At 40.8% G+C, this 12447-nt stretch overlaps 1 protein-coding gene across 1 annotated transcript in view; it reads right to left on the bottom strand.

Moving 5' to 3' along the window:
* PABIR2 (PABIR family member 2) overlaps positions 1–12447 on the bottom strand; it is a 78975-nt gene that overhangs the window by 1581 nt on the left and 64947 nt on the right. The window lies entirely within an intron of this gene.

Genomic DNA, 12447 nt, shown 5'->3' on the forward strand with positions numbered 1-12447 from the left:
TATCTGGGGAAAGACTGGAACTTGATAAATGAGCAGTAGCTCTGTGATGTCAACAACAATTAGCTCTGCAAAACTTGGGAGCAATCCAGTCGAAAATGTGTTTATTCAAGCTCTGAAAAGCTGCACCTACCCATCGGACCTCCCCAGGTTCACCTCTCTCTACTCCCCCACGTAACACACACCTTGTGGGCCACTCCAACAACTCTAAACTGTGATACAACTGACAGATGATGTTCATAAGCGTGATACACCCCCGTGGGTGAAGTCTGGGAATAGACGATTCTCGGCATGCTGGCTGGTAATTAGACCCTTTTCTCTAACTCTCATTAAAACGTACTGAAATGCAAGCAAGGGAGAGTGACGCTGTTACTATAAGGAGAACCTTGAATCCATTCCAACTTATAACTAAAGTAAATTTTGGTACGTTCACTATTATCAGTAACAGATTATTGATGTCACACTTTACAGCCAATCATGGCACATCAACTGCGGTTGACAGTGGCTATCCTTATCATATCGGTGACTGCCATGCTCTCTCATGTCTCTGCGGATGATTTTCCCTCTGCTGTTAAAGGTCCTAAACCCCACATGGTAAATCCACAAAACAAGTTTGTTGATTGACTGAAGGAATGAATGAATGAAGTGCTTGCAACCTCAGATAAGCCTCCCACTGCGTTTATAATGTTCACACATTGGGCTGCAGCCATGCATCAATGAAAAATAATATTCTGTTACAAATAGGAAAGTCAACTGCGATTATGGGCAATTTTCTTAACCAGAAAGCATTGAGTAGTAAGATGCTTTGCAGCTGTACATTTTTACTAAGGGCTGTTTATATAAACATAAAACATGTTTGCCAGGAGAGGGTAAAAAGACGGATGCAAATTTCAGTCAGAAAATAGGTACATTCATTATTTCTTGCATTTGCCTTAAAATGTGCCCCTAAAACAGCAATTATCCTCGGATGTCATTTTTGAACAGCGACAGGGACCAGAAATAGTGACTTAATTTGGGCAGGAGTTTACTGGGACATAATATGGCTACTGTGCCTGGAGTCTTTCTTGGTCATAAAAGCAGTAAGGAAGTATGACATAACGGTGTGATGGTAAATCACAGCCCAAGCCATTTTGGTTGGCAGGATTTGAAAGACAAACATTACTTCAGGAGCAGAGAAGACGTGCCTAATTCCCTCCGTGCCTGGGCTGGGATCTCTTCAGCTTGTGCCGGTCCTGGACTCAGGTGTGTCCACATGGACAGGGGCCATGGGTGCAGGGGCCGGTATGGTCCAGCCAGGAGGTAGGTCTGGCAGGGATGTGAGGACTGGAAGCCCTGCCTCCATATCCTCCTCTCCAGGGAAACCAGGCAGCCCAACTGAAGGAGAAGGGCATCCTTGCAGTGCCCTGTGGAGCCGGAGGGAGCGGGATTGGAGGAAGAGGCTGGTCCCAGCCACTCTACCTTGGAAATGATGGGGAGTTGAGCTGATTGCATTCGCGAATCTCTGCCATTTTTACGTCAGGCCAGCCCAAGGCACCTCCTCCTTCCCTTCTAAGGTCTCCCCTTCTGGCTGCAGCTGTGGTCCAAACGGGCTTTGGTGCTCACCATAGGTGACCATAGCCTTGGGATGGAGCCTTCTTTCCTAGCTTGCTGCATTTTCAGAGCTCAGAAACCTCTATTCTCTTGTATCTTTTGTTTCACACTGACAGCCCCAGGCCATCGTCCTCTCCTACTTCTGTTTTCTCTGTCTCTGCCCCTTTATGGAAATCAGCTGCCCTCTCATAGTAGGGTAGAACATAGTAGAATCCCAGCAAGGCTTTCACTGGAGCACTCATCTATGTACCAGGGCTTTTCCCCGCTCTCATTCCTCACGCATACACCCCTAACCCCATCAATTCTCAAACTTTAATTTCAAAAAAAATTGTGGTAACAGATCGCTAACATAAAGTTTACCGTTTTAACAAGTGTACAGTTCAGTGGCGTCATGTACATTCACATTGTTGTGCAACCATCCATCTCCAGAACTCTTTTCATCTTCCCAAACTGAAACTCTGTACACATTAAACAACTTCCCTTCTCCCCCTACCTCAAGTCCCTGGCAACTACCATCCTACTTTCTGTTTCAATGAATTTGATTACTGCAGGTCCCTCCTGCAAGTGGAATCATACAGTATTTGTCTTTTTGTGACTGGCTCATTTCACTTAGCATAATGTTTTCAAGGTCCATCCATGTTCTAGCGTGTGTCAGAATTTCCTTCCTTTTTAAGGCTAAATAGTGTTCTATTGTATGTGTATACTATTGATACATTTTGTTTATCCATTCATCCATCAATGAACACCTGGGTTGTTTCCACCTTCCAAACGTTCCTCTGAACTGTGGAAACACTAGGAGTGAACATCAAAAGTGCTGAAGCTTTCAGGTGTCCCATCCTCTGTTCTCCGGAATCCTCATCTTGATCATCACAGCCCTCTCGTATTGATCGTGCAGTTGGGTTGCTAAGTGCCTGACAGACTTTATCATGTTCAATATCCACAACAATGAAGTGAGGCAGGTGTGGCTCCCATTTTAGAGAGGGTGATTCTGAGACTAAGAGAAGCTAAGCTAAGCTAAACTAAGCTAGCAACTTGGCTCAGGTCAAAGATTTAAAAAGTAGCAGAGCTGGGATTTGAAAGCCCCACTCAGAACCACCCGCTCTGTGCTTACTCAAGGCCCAGGGGCCCTCTGCCACCAGTTGCTACTCCCTTCTGTTTGGTTTGGGGTTGTGTTGGTTTTTTTTTTTTTTTTTTTTTTCCCCAGAGAGTTTTTCTTTCTTCTTTTTTTAAATTGAAGTATAGTTGATTTACAATGTTTTGTTAGTTTCTGGTGTACAGCAGTGTTATACACATATGTGTGTGTGTGTGTGTGTGTATTTTCTTTTTCATATTCTTTTCCACCACGGTTTATTACAGGATTATTGAATATAGTTCCCTGCGCTATCCAGTAGGACCTTGTTGTTTGCCTATTTTATATATGGTAGTTTGTATCTGCTAATCCCAAACTCCTAATTTATTGTGTTGGTTTTTAGGAGAAGTGGAGCTGATTCTACGCACTGGCAGACCATTGACCACATGTACCTGGAGGGGCCCTTTGCATCCTCAAATCCTGACCACCACCACTACCACCTTATCTGTCTCTCTCTCTGTCTCGGCACGTGCACACACAGAGTTCTGAAATCATTCTAACGTGGGGCTGCCAAGACTTCTCTATTGCTGTTTAAACCAGTCAGCGAGCTTTATTGAGATGCCAGGATTTAGAAGACTGGCCTAGAAGACTAGGAACTCGATTCATGTTCTTGGATCTACAACTCTTCCACAAGCTATTTGTTTCATTTCTTCTCCTGAGGCGGTCTGTTCTTATCTACCTTGAATGGGTTAAGTAAAGAGGTGCCCAGCGTTTTTAAATGCTGGAAGAATTAGGCTTGAGGCTGTTGGCAGATGCTTACCTGTTAGCGTAGGTATGTCTTAGATGCCTGAGTGACACCAGGCTCCACTAAGGAGAAAAAGGCCCCAGGGGTTTTGTGGCTGAGATTGGGATACGTGTGTTGGGAGGGGGTACCCCATGGGGGTGAGAAAAGGCCCAGTGGGGTAGGAGTGTTGCAACCATCAAACACAAACCCCACTGCCTCAGTTTTGCCAGGAGCTGACACAGTCCACGCTCTCTCTGACACTACCACAAAGACTGGCCAGAGTGGCTGTGCACATGCCGGGACCCTGGGCAGCAGCGGGCCCAGCTGGGTAAACAGAAGTGCAGGAGCAAAACAAGCCAATAAATCATGGCCCGGCTGTAGCCTACCCTAGTCCCCTCCTCCCCTTCCTTTTCAGCTCACCCAGGTCTCCATATGAAGCACATGGGCCCTGGTGTCCTTTGATCTATCTCCTTTCCCTTTACAAGGGAGAAATGTATCTATAGGAGGGGTGAGCTCAGCCCCGCCGGTGACCCGCTGCCAGAGTTCCTTGCAAGGAGCCGCAAGCATCACACATTCAGCTGCTAACAGCAAAAAAGGGTGAGCAGACATGGAAACATAAGGTTGGCCTATGGTTACGGGGCCCTGGGTGGTTGACCTTCACTTCAAGCACTGGCGCATGGGCCACAGCCTGCCTACGCTAAGCCCATAGGACACTGCTAAGGACCAGAGCTGAGCTCAAACTCTACCTTCCTTTGCCTCACAGCTTGAGGGTTTTTTTTTTTATTTGTTTGTTTGTTTATAAAATTTTTATTTATTCATTTATTTCTATATCTATGGCTGTGTTGGGTCTTCGTTTCTGCGCGAGGGCTTTCTCCAGTTGCGGCGAGCGGGGGCCACTCTTCATCGCGGTGCGCGGGCCTCTCACTGTCGCGGCCTCTCCCGTTGCGGGGCACGGGCTCCAGACGCGCAGGCTCAGTAGTTGTGGCTCGCGGGCCTAGCTGCTCCGCGGCATGCGGGATCCTCCCAGACCGGGGCTCGAACCCGTGTCCCCCGCATTGGTAGGCAGATTCCCAACCACTGCGCCACCAGGGAAGCCCCAGCTTGAGGTTTTTATACACTGCCCGTGCTCGAGTTTGGAGCTCTCACCTTTTTGAGATCCCTCATCCTGCTAGCAAATGGATATACCCTCCATCGTATGTCATTGATCCCCAGAAGACTTCTTCCTTCTGGAGGCCCACATAGTGTCATGATCCACCGGATGATCTTCTGACTGCTGTACCTCTAGTGCCTAAAATAGTGCTAACACATAATTGGTGCTGATAAAATACTTGTTGAGTGAATGAATGAGTTGACATAGTGTAATGGTTAAGAGGTAGTCTCTGGAGTCAGACAGACCAGAATTCCAGCCCAGGTTCTGCCAGTTTGACCTTGGGAAAGATAACGTACCCTCCCTTGGCCTTGGTTTCCTTGTCTGTAAGATAATGATAACAGTATTGTAACAAGACTATTCGCTACTATTATTATTTTGTATACCAACTGCAGGCAACTGGTCCAGATTACCAGGGGTGCTGAATTGAAGGTTCTGTGCTCTCATCCTGATTCGACAGAAGGGAGTGCTCTAAAGCCTGCTATGGTGAAGATGAGGGAAGTGAGAGCTTACTTGCAGGGAATTTGCCTACTCTGGTTTGGCTGGCCAAGCCCAAGCTATCTGGAGTAGTCTTCAGGGAGAAGTATATTACATACATATGACAGGTAGCTTTTATCAACCATGCAGGAAAAACATTTATGCCTTCAGTGGGGACTCTCCCCCAGAGTGAGGGCAAGGGATGAGGGTAGGTCTGCCTACTAAAATTCTGAAATCATTCAAATAGCTCCTTACTTGCCCAAGAGTTGGAAATAGCATTCAGACTCTTCATCAAAGAGCTCCCTATTCTGAGTCCACCATCAACAGAGAAGCAGACCCTCAATGGGAAGTCATTTCCCTATTCCTGAGTGGAATCTTTGGCTCTATAAGCAGAATGGCTGCCTTACCATGTGCCTGAGTTTGTCAAATGTCACACACTATATTTCAAACATGTGAGTTGACATCATGTGAGCAATATTGCACTCATTTCCAACCCTATTTGAACTTCAAAGGAGATGTCAGCCTCATCGGCCCCACCTAAATGTGTGGTACTTTTGATCAACTGGTACCTGATGGCCAAGAAGACTTAGAGGCCCATGTGTAATTAGAAATAGAGCCAAGAAAGGGAATTTTTGACTAAAGGTAAATGAACCCAAGTCTTGGAAAGTTTGAATTCAGCTGGAAACACAAAGCACATGAGGTCAGAGTAAGTCTTAAATTCTCTATCTGAAAACACTCAAACGACATCACCTTGAGTCTGGGAGTATCCTTGGGGTCTGGAGAAGTGTGAGCCAGGAAGCCTCCCTGGAGAAAAAAAATCTTCCCCACCTCCAAGTCTCTCCAGGGACTTTTAGCTCTCAACAAAGCTGTAGGGTGGGCTGGGCTATGAGGGGCACTGTAAGGGTGGGAGTAAACTTTTACTCCCACTCCCTGAGCCTGCTTCACCAAATGACGAACTCGCTTGTGTGCATTACTTGAAAATTACATAAACAGCACCGTGATCTCCAGAAATACCTCCTTGTTGGCCTCCAGCAGGTCCCCTTTTTTACAACTTTGGGGCTTGGCATTCCTCATGCTCAGGGAATCTGGACAGACTTTAGGGAGACCTTAGCAAACAAGAACATGTGGTTCAAGCAAATGGATGCCATCTGGCCAGTTAGCAAGGGTTATAGGCAAGGGACACCCAAAAGGGAAGCAATTTTGAGAGTAGTCTGAGGGCGAAGGCCCCAGCTGAGGAGAAGAGACCTCAGAGATATTGTCCTGGGATCTGGCTACTTGAGGCAACTGGGGGCTGAACACAGCAACAGAAAGGGGAGACTAGAGGGCAAGGAAGATAAATGGGAAGGCTTCCTTCCAAAGTCCTCCTTCTCCATCAGACAGAAGAGAGACAAAGCTGAAAAACTGCTCTCTTCCTTTCCTCTGCCCACCTCCCTCTCTTGCCAAATGAAGGGGGTACAAAGGGGCCTGTGAATAATTGTGTTTTACAGAAAGGCTAGGTCCCCATTTTTACTGATAAAGAATTTGAAATAGTCATTCTCTAAATAGAAAGGATTTCACCCAAGTTATTTGCACTTCACACCTGGGCAAAAACTGCAGACAATATCCCTTATGAATATAGATATAAAAACCCTCAACAAAATTCAGAACAGGTAAATCCATGGAGACAGAAATTACATAAGTGGTTGCCAAGGGCTAGGGAGAGGGGAGAATGAGGAGTGACTGCTTAATGTGTATGGGGTTTCCTTTTGAGGTGATGAAAATGTTCTGAAACTATATAGTGATGATGACTGCACAATACTGTGAATGTACTAAATGCCAGTGAGTTGGACACTTTGAAATGGTTGAAATGGTGAATTTTATGTATAGGTGTGTTTTACCACAATAATGAAAAATCCTTAACAGAATACCAGTAATTATTGGTATATGAATTACATGAATTCAACAACATATAAAAAGGATTACATACAATGACCATGTGGGATTTTTCCCATGAATTCAAGGTTGGTTCAAAGTATGAAAATCAATCAATGTAATACACCATATTAATAGAACAAAGGACAAAACCCACATGCTCATCTCAGTAGATGCAGGATAAGCATTTCACACAATCCAATATCCTTTCATGATAAAAACATTCAAAAAACTAGAAATAGAAAGTAGTTTCCTCAATCTGACAAAGGACGTCTATGAAAAACCCACAGCTAACATCAGATTTAATGGTGTAAAACTGAAAGCTTTCTCCCTAAGATCAGGAACAAGACAAGGATATCTACTCTTACCACTTCTATTCAACATTGTACTAGAGAGTCTAGTCAGGCCAGTTAGGCAAGAGAAAGAAATAAACGGCATCCATATTGGAAAGGAAGAAGTAAAAATATCCCTATTCACAGATAATATAATTTTGTATGCAGAAAATCCTAAAGAATCTACCAAAAAAAACCATATTAGAGCTAGTAACATGTTCAACAAGGTTGCAGGATACAAGATCAATATACAAAAATCAATTGTACTACTATACACTAACAATAGACGAATTGAAAATCAAAACAACAATTCCATTTGCAATAAAAAAATAATTAGGAATAAATTTAACAAAAGAAGTGTAAGACTTGTGGACTGAAAACTATAAAACAACACTGAATGAAATAAAAGAAGCAATAAATAAATGAAAAGACATTACTTGTTCAAGGATTAGAAGACATAGTATTGTTACAATGGCAATACTCCCCAAAACAATCTACAGATTCAGTGAAATCCCTAAAAAAATCCCAGCTGGCTTTTCTTGCAGAAGTTGACATGATGATCCTAAAATTCATATGGAAATGGCAAGAGACCCAGAGCTAAAACCATAAAAACTAAAACTAAAACTCTTAGAAGAAAACATAGTTATAAATCTTCATGACCTTGAATTAGGTAATGGATCTCTAAATAGGACACCAAAAACACAAGTGACAAAAGAAAAAAAAAAAAGAGATACACAAAATTTTCGTGGACTACACGAAAATTTAAAACTTTTATACTGCAAATTATACCATTCAGAAAGTGAAAAGACAACCTGCAGAATGGGAGAAAATATTTGCAAATCATATATTTGATAAGGGACTTGTATCTAGAATATATATAGACCTCTTACAACTTAATAATAAAAGGACATATAATCCAATTAAAAGTGGGCAAAGATCTGAATAGACATATTTCTCTAAAGAGGATATACAAATGGCCAATAAGTACATGAAAAATGCCCAAAATCATTTAGCCATCAAGGAAATCCAAATCAAAACCATGAAGAGATACCACTTTACACCCACTAGGATGGCTATAATCAAAAAGACGGATTTTGCCAACAAGTATTGGCAAGGATGTGGAGAAACTGGAACGCTCATACGCTACTGGTGGGAATGGAAAATGGTGCAGTCACTTTGGAAAACAGTCTGGCACTTCCTTAAAAGGTTAAACATAGAGTTATCATAAGACCCCAAAATTCCACTCCTAGGTATATATACCCAAGAGAAATGAAAACATATGTCCATCCAAAAACTTGCATACAAATGTTCATAACAGCACTATTCACGATGACCAAAAGTGGAAACAACTCAAATGTTCATCAACTGATGAATGGATAAAGAAAACGAGGTACATCCATACTATGGAATATTATTCAGCCATAAAAACAATGAACCTTGAAAATACTGAGAAAAAACGAAAAAAAAAGACCCCCAAAAAGGCCACATATTACACTATTGCATTTATATGAAATGCCCAGAATAGGAAAATCCATAGAAACAGAAAGATTAGTGGTTGCCAAGGGCTTGGGGGAAGAGAAAATGGGAAGTGACTGCTAATGTGTAAGGAATTTCTTTTTGGTGTGATGAAACTATTCTGGAATTGGATACTGGTAATGGTTGTACCATGTTTAAAATATACTAAAACCACTGAATTTTACAGTTTAAAATGGTGCATTTTATGGTACGTGAATTATATTGCAATAAAAAATGGAAAAAAGTTGTTTTTGTTGGGAGATCACTCTGATATTTGGTATGGAATTCAAAGGAACTCATAGAATTATACGACAGTGTTATAATAAAATTTTTCAAGTCTCATCTTCTTATTTATATGAACAAGATTTCTCAGTCCTTATGTATATAGAGAAAGAAAATTAGAAATAGAATTGATGTTGAATAACTTTCTCTTTCTAGCAATATAGTAATATTTGTCCATGGATACCTGAAAAAAAGTCCCATCCATTTCACTGAGATGCATTTAAATAAAAATATGCTTTTTGTAACTGTTAATTATTTTCAAAACCTTTCAATATATTTATTTTGTTTTGATCATTTATGTACAGTAGTAATACTAATTTTAGTAGTGTTTTATGGATACAGGAAGTAAAAATTAATTTCACTTTATAAGTATATTTTTGTTACAGAGAAGTCTGATGTGGAAGCATTATATTTCACATATAAAAATGTATTACCTTAAGATAAAATTCTCTGAGGGAGATGAACTAAAAATACAGATTCAAGGAATAAAATGTTAAATGTTTAAAATGTTTATATGTTTTAAAATAAAATGATGGTGGGTAAAACTCACTTCAGTATTTGGTATTTAGAATACATTTAAAAGAGTGAAGTAACAGTAATATTTAAAATGCTGATATTTATAATAGATTGGAAATAACATCTTTGCAATTATTTACACTTATGATTTTTAAATTGTGTGATAAAAACGTGCAAGGGGACACTGTTATTAAAGGTCAGGAAACACTGAGAATGGCACAAATCATTTATGTGGTATTCTTGTCGAAAATATATAACCTCGATCTAATCATGAGAAAAAAATCAGACAACCCCAAACTGAGGGGCGTTCTACAAAGCAGCTGGCCAGTATCTTAAAAAGCATCAAGGTCGTGAAAGACAGAACTGTTACAGATTGGAGGAGACTAAGGAGACATGACAGCTGAATGCTATGTGGGATCCTGAAACAGAAAAAAAATCAGTGGAAAGACTGGGGAAATCAGAACAAACTCTGATGTTTAGTGTAATGGACTGAATGTCTGTGCCCCCCCTCCCCCAAATTCATATGTTGAAATCCTAATCCTCAATATGATGGTATTTGGAGGTGGGGCCTTTGGGAGGTGATTAGGTCATGGGGGTGGAGCCCTCGTGAATGGGATTAGTGCCCTTATAAAAGAGTCCCCAGAGAGCTCCCTTGCCCCTTCCACCATGTGAGGACACAGAGAGAAGATGGCAGTTTGCAACCCAGAGGAGGACTCACCAGAACCCAACCATGCTGGCACCCATTTATCAGGCCTCCAGCCTCCAGAACTGTGAAAAATAAATTTCTGTTGTTTATAAGTCACCCAGTCTACAGTACTTTGTTACAGCAAACCGAGTGGACTAAAACATTTAGTAAGTATTATTGTACCAAGGTTAATTTCCTGGTTTTGATCACTGTATTATGGTTAAGCCAGTTGACATTAAGGAAAACTGGATGAAGGGTACACGGGAACTCTGTACTATTTTTTTTGTCAACTTTCATGTAAATCTAAAATTACTTCGAAATAAAAATTTAAAAATCTCAGGGGATTCTCAGGCAAAAGCGTTTGAAGATTGTTGAGTTACATGAGTCACAGTGTCCCTAAGATAAAAGCAAACCAGTGTAGCTTTTCCTGGTTCTGAGACCTGAGAGAAACTTCTCCCCCAGTGCCCTCACCACGCACTGATATGATAAGGTCCTCAGCATCCTCTTGCAGGAAACTGTGACAAGTCAGGCTCATTTTTCTTTCTGTAGGACTGCATTGTGTACTGAAAGGATACGTACATCCTTCTCAAGTGCATGTGCTCAATTTATTTTCTTTTCAAAAAAGTGTTTTTCCTGATTACAAAAGCAATATAAACTTCTAATAGAAATTTTAGAAAGCAAAGATAACTACAAAGAAGAAAATTAAAACGCCTACAATTGCACACCATGATGAGTATGTTGGGCTATTTCCTCCTTGTCTTTTTCCATGCATGTATACACAATTTGTTGTTTTCTTTAAAAAATAAAAATACTGATCATCCTGTTGTTATTGTAAACTACTTTTGTTTATAATTACAATATAAGACCATCTCTCCACATCATGACATATTTTTTTCTAACATTATTTATGTGTGTATGTATGTATGTATTAAAGGTTATACACCACTTAGAGTTATTATGAAATATTTGCTATATTTCCCATGTTGTACAATATATCCTTGTAGCTTATTTTATACATAATAGTGTGTACCTCTTAATCCTCTACCCCTATATTGCTCTGTCCCCCTTCCCTCTTCCCACTGGTAACCACTAGTTTGTTCTCTATATCTATGAGTCTGTTTCTGTTTTGTTATATACATTCCTTTGTTTTATATTTTAGATTCCATATATAAGTTATATCATACAGTATTTGTCTTTCTCTGTCCGACATTTCACTTAGCATCATGCCCTCCAAGATCATCCATGTTGCTGCAAATGGCATTATTTCATTCTTTTTTATAGCTGAGTAGTATTCCATTGTGTATATATATATATATATATATATATATACCACATCTTCTTTATCCAGTCATCTGTTGATGTACACTTAGGTTGCTTCCATATCTTGACAATTGTAAATAATGCTGCTATGAACACTCGGATGCATGTATCTTTTCCAAGCAGTGTTTTTGTTTTTTTCAGATATATACCCAGGAGTTGAATTGCTGGGTCATATGGTAGTTCTATTTTCAGTATTTGAGAAACCTCCATACTATTTTCCACAGTGGCTGCACCAATTTACATTCCCACCAACAGTATATGGGGGTTCCCTTTTCTCCACATCCTCGCCAACATTTGTTATTTGTGGTCTTTTTGATGACAGCCATTCTGACAGGTGTGAAGTGATATCTCATTGTGTTTTTAATTTGCATTTCCCTGATGATTAGCGATGTTGAGCATCTTTTTATGTGCCTGTTGGCCATCTGCATTTCCTGGAAAAATGTAAATGTCTATTCAGTTCTTCTGCCCATTTATTAATTGGGTTATTTTTTTGATGTTGAGTTGTATCAACTGTTTATATATGTTGTCTCCAACATCATTTAAAATCATGAGATAAAATTCTGTTGTGTGGATGGTCCAAAATTGATGTTACTGGCCCCCCATTACTGGACCATGTGCTTGTCAACCATACAAAGGCAGGGACTCTGTCCCTGACAGAGTCTCTGCACTCGGGGTAGACACTTAGACCAGGACAGGTGGACCAACACATGATTTATGGCTATTAAATGCCAAAGAAGATGGGGTTTCTGCTTTACCAAAACATAAGCAGGCCTCAGAATATTGCTATTTCTAGTGGATAGTGGTGGGCTGTGTATTATCTCC

This window comes from Eschrichtius robustus, chromosome X, assembly GCF_028021215.1.
Source record: "Eschrichtius robustus isolate mEscRob2 chromosome X, mEscRob2.pri, whole genome shotgun sequence".
Lineage (NCBI taxonomy): Eukaryota > Metazoa > Chordata > Mammalia > Artiodactyla > Eschrichtiidae > Eschrichtius > Eschrichtius robustus.